At 39.8% G+C, this 5,186-nt stretch overlaps 1 long non-coding RNA gene across 1 annotated transcript; it reads right to left on the bottom strand.

Moving 5' to 3' along the window:
• Nucleotides 1–494: 494 nt before the first annotated feature.
• On the bottom strand, nt 495–1,574 carry LOC104685892. Its single transcript, XR_751223.3, has 3 exons — nt 1,475–1,574; nt 1,284–1,360; nt 495–560 (listed from the first exon to the last, which is right to left on the bottom strand). It is a non-coding gene; the product is annotated as an uncharacterized LOC104685892 (long non-coding RNA).
• Between the last annotated feature and the right edge of the window lie 3,612 nt (nt 1,575–5,186).

Consider the following 5,186-nt stretch of genomic DNA (forward strand, 5'->3'; position numbering starts at 1 on the left):
TAACAGCAAACACAAACCCAGTCCCAGCCTTCTCGGCTGTCAGGCCCTTTCCCCTCGGGTGCAGTTCTGCTCGCAGCCGGCAGGGGCGCTGGCGGCTCCCGGTGAGCAGGGCAGGTGCGATGGTTCCCCCGCGGCTGCAGGGGGCGCTCCGGAGCGAGCTCGGGGAGCACGCGGCACCGGTGCCCCGGGATCCCGGGAAGGGATGGGACAAAGGCTTCACAAACCCCTGGGCAGCCGATCCCGGTGTCCGGCCGGACCCTCGGGAACAGCAGGCTGGAACGGCAGGGACGAGCACAAATCCCGGATGGCAGACGAGATGTATCCAAACGGAGAAAACCCCTCCCCCACCCCCGGAGGTCTGGGCAGGCAGGGCGAGCACGGCTACAACACAGTGAAGGCTCAAAGCAATGGTGGGGGCAGGGTGGCCATGGTCCAGCTCCCAGTGGGGCAGGGAAGGCGGGTTTAGGATCCCACGGTTTCTCTGGCAGAAGGAAAAAAAATCAGCCGAAGAAAGCAGCCTCCCTCTCCATCTGAACGCCGGGGACCGACTGTCCACACACCTAGGTGAAACAAAAGAGTAGTCAGATGCACCCCTCATTCAATGGCTAGGTCGTTTGTCTTTCTGAACTACCCAGTAATTTGTCCCCCTAGCAACATGTATGGGGAAAATTCCTTTAACAGAAAAAAAAAAACAAACCAAGGAGAACTCCTAAAAGCCCAACACCAGTCTATCAGATAATTATTATACAATTATTATACCAGCAATTTCTATCGTAACCTCATATCCACATAGGACTGGAGACACAGATATTGTCTTGAATATCAAAGACACATATATTTTAAAATAATAAACTAGGTTATTATGTGATACGTTCTCATAATGGTTGTTGTGCATCAATTTAGGGCACGTAGTTGAATCTCTTCAAATTTTCAGTTCACATTAAGCACTTAAAGAAAATATTAATAGAAGAAATCTGAGGAGATTTCATTGTTTTTCTACAATATAGCCATTCAGAATGTGGCAGCAAAAACACAGTTTTGAGATCAGGACACCTGCAACACAAAATTACAGTAGCTAAGTCTCTGCCCTTCATAAGAACATCAGGGAAAAGATGAGAGGTTTTCAAGAAATAAAGGCAAAGAATCATTTAACAGGAGATACATATAGTCATAAAAAATTTAACCAAGTCAGGATTGCAAGACAATGGCCAGGGAGAGAGAACTTGAGCTACACAGCAGTTTCACAATATGTGCAATTTTACTGAGCCATTAATAATATTTACCTTCTCTATTCTTTCCTCTTCAGCCACATTTTTCATCATTACCATCACTTCTTCACTTTACAGAGAGAATATGGATGCTACAGGTAAGAATCAGTGGAACAGAAAGGTTTTTAATGTTAATTGTTTAAAAATTAAATATGTAAATCACCATGAATTCTGTTCTTTCAAGGATAAAACAGAACATAAGTTACCTGTTTTCCAATTTTGTATGCCAGTAAGCTGCTATTTTGCTTCAGTTAATTTATGATTTGTTCCTTGATTATGAACCTTTGAGAAAGACTATGAATTTGTGTGAAGCAAATGGATTAGCCTGGAAAGAAAGATGCATTCTGCTTTGAAGAAGAAAAAGCCAGAAAGTTAAAAGGAAAAAAGCTGTGTTGAGCAAGCTCCACAATAATTTAGCATTCCAGGATAGGCATGTGGGTACCATGTATAGAATAAACCCACTGCTCAAATATATCGTGCCCAACACTTCCCACTCTCCCTTCCCTTCTGTTTGGCTTTGACATAGATGATAAAACCTACTACACTCGTGACTGTGCCACTGCTGGAGACTTAGATGTGGAAATTCCCCTCAGCCCCTTGTGTCACCATTTTCCACATTGCATTCTTAAGACTTATAAAAAAGCTGGGAGTTAGGAAGCTAACTCATAAGGTTTATTAGAAAGCTTTCTCCCTTCCTTCTCTTCTCCCTCTATCTCACCACTCCCTTCCCTACACAGTCCCACACTTGAGTAGAAATAATCCCTTTATAATGGGATCTAGCTCCCATATGTAAAATTGGTGGGTTGGTATTTCCTTTGCTAGATTGTCATGGGTGTGCAACTCTCTTCCTTTTTCTTCAGTGTTTCACCCCTTTACTACCTTTTAGCTGAGGTTTCTGAGCACCCTGTAGAATCCTTCTCCAGAGATTTCTGTTGTTGAGAGTAGGACTGGCTCTCTGCTTACAAGCCAGTACTTCCCAATGAGCCAGCAAGGGACTAATGTCCATTTCAGTGCTGTTACCTGTGCATTGTATAAGTGCCAATCAGCTCAGAAGTTTCTGGTCACCTTAAACTGGGAACTGCAAAAGTAGTTCTGCTAAGAAACTTTTAAACCCTTGCAAAAGTTTTGAGCTTTCACTGGAAATGCTCAGTTTCTTGAGCCTGCCCACACAGCAACAGTGTGTTCAAAATAAAGCCATTAACAGAACTGCAAACAATTCAAAAGCCAAAGAAGTTACCTTAAATAAGACTCACTCTTATTTTGTGGTACTTCAGGATTTAATCAACAGTATTTTCTGACTTAGTAAAATCAGCAGAAAATAAATCCATCAGGGCTAGCTGCTGTGAAAAAAACTATTAACCTATGCTTAAATGCACACCAATTTAGGTCTCAAAGTGGTAAACAGGAGTTACAAGTGACTGCTATGAGTACTAAAGTGTTGGGGTCCCTCCCCTGCCATGGAGCCCTGGGAGAGGGGCCCTGAGGGCACAGACACGGGGTTTCCCTGCCCCTGCTCAGCCTCGTTCCCATTGGTTGGTTTGGGTTCCCTGATAACGCCAAGGACCCTGGGGTCCCGTGACTGCGGAGTTCCTGAGCTGAGCCCCGGCCATGCGGCTGGAGAAATAAACATCTCTGAAACATCTACCACGAATCTGCCCATATATACTTCGTTTCCACGGGACTCCTGGTTTGAAATATGCTTGTTGCAGTACTAAAGATTGGAAGTTTAGCAGTCATTCTCTACATTTAGAACAAACAATTTCTGTTGTAAGTTAATTCAGAACTCGTCAGAGCAGATATTGAGGCTTAAGTGGCATTGAAATTATTGAAACAGTCTATGAAAGCTACATTTCATTTATTTTGGAGCCAGAAACAAAATGTTAAGGAACTGAATTATTGCATTTCAAAAAATATTTGATTTGGTTTTGGTTATGTCCGTTTTGGGTGCTGTAATTTTTTGCCAGGATTTGTGATTAAATTATGCCAAATCTTAGAGGCATAAACAGCTAAAATATATTTCTCTGGATGTATTACACATGAGCAATCCATGCAAACATTGGTGCCTAAACCAACATGATTAGTGTTTCTTTTTTCCTTGTTGTTTTTTTTTGTGTGTTTTGGTGGGGTTTCTTTATGAATCTATGTCAAGTGTTTTGGTCTATTAAGCCCTATCATTGTTATTTTCAGTTTGTGCTTTCATGAGTACTAGGGAAAAGAGAATGTCAAGTGTTTCTTTTACTGCAGGCTTTTACTACCCCAATTACCTAAATTGCTAAATTAAGTGTTAAATAAACTTACATCATTAATTCTTGGGATAAGCAAATTTTTCAAACAATATTAGCTGTGCTTGGAGTGCTTGTCTGGAAGAACGTTGAATGTCTTGGAAAAAGCATGCCTATTGTCATTCCAGTGGGAAAAAAAATGCGAATAGTAAAGAGTTAACCTGTACACATAAAGAGACCTGATGAAATGTTGCAAAAGTAGTGCTCTGCTCACCAGTACAAGCAGGAGAACATTTTGTCAACAAAGTTTGTCCTGAAGTGCCTATTCCAGTTGAAATCAGAGCTGTGAATTGCTTCACTGGAAATCATAGACACTGAAAAATCCTTACACAGTCGGTGTAGTGATTTATTGAGCATTTGCTAATGACCTTGGCCCAAGCAATGCAGACTTCTTAAGGATGAAAGTTTAAAATTACTGAAACAGATCATCAAAACTAGAGTGACTATCCCAATTTAATGCTGTCATAGATGTCATTCCCCAAATTTACTGTTTATGAGAGTGCCTAATGATGCAGGTTACATTTTATCACCAGCAGTTTTCAATTATTACCTTCAGGACCCCATGTATAGATGTCATATAATATCATTGGGGTTTTTTTCCATTGAAATAATGTTCTTTCTTCCAGACAGATTTTGATGAATTGTGAAGAACTTTTATCCAAAAGAGATTAAATGAAAATACTGGTATTTCTGAAGTGATTGTGATACATCCAGGACTCAGAATCTCGTTTACAGGAAGGAAAAGAAAATTTGTTCCAAGAGAAGAGTAGGTTTAAGAAACAAGAAGATTAAATGTGTCGCCAGGCATTATTGCAGTGAGGAGAAAATCAGAAAATACTCAGATTTCTTTTGAAGGAATTTGCCGGCTAAATGATTAAACTTTTCTCAGAAAATTCCAGTGTCTTCTAAGTCTGGGGAAGATAAACGTAAAAGAAGGTCTTCATGCAATGTTTTCAATTTATGTTAAAGAAAAAAAAATTGGTCATTTTTCATGATTTAAAAAAAAAAAATCCACTCCAGTTTATAAATCTGAACTTTTCCCCTTTATTCTTTTAGTATACAGATGAACATATCTGTAAATCTTTTCTCATTAGTCACATTTAGAACTGAGAGTCACTTGTATGATGGGTATATTTTCTTGTAGGCAAAAAGGGCAGATTGACCAATTTAATCATGTCATATGACAGTGCTACAGTACCTGAGATCATGAGTAACTTGTCTGTCCAGAATGCAGACAACCAAAAAGAATGGTTTAACCTCCTCTACTGAATTTTAGGGGGTGATTAACTCAGGTGATTAACAAGTGGAATGGTATTGCACCATTCCTGGAGATTTCAAAGAGAATATGTATTTCATTAGGTGATTTTTTTTTTTTTAATTTCTACATCAGTATTTTAAAATGGATGTATTTCAATGTACAATTTAGAAGTCTGTTTTTAACTTTTATGCTTGTATTCTGCCCCAAGGGCAGGATATACACTGTATTTTTTTTAACATGTTACTAATATGAGGGGGTTTCTTTCCAAGGAATTCAACCGTTTGGACTTCAGACTGTGATTCAATAAAGCTCTAAAAATATTCCTGAACATATTTCACTAAATCATATACATATTCAGTTATGCCTGTTAGACCCAGT

The sequence above is a fragment of the Corvus cornix genome, chromosome 2 (genome assembly GCF_000738735.6).
Source record: "Corvus cornix cornix isolate S_Up_H32 chromosome 2, ASM73873v5, whole genome shotgun sequence".
Lineage (NCBI taxonomy): Eukaryota > Metazoa > Chordata > Aves > Passeriformes > Corvidae > Corvus > Corvus cornix.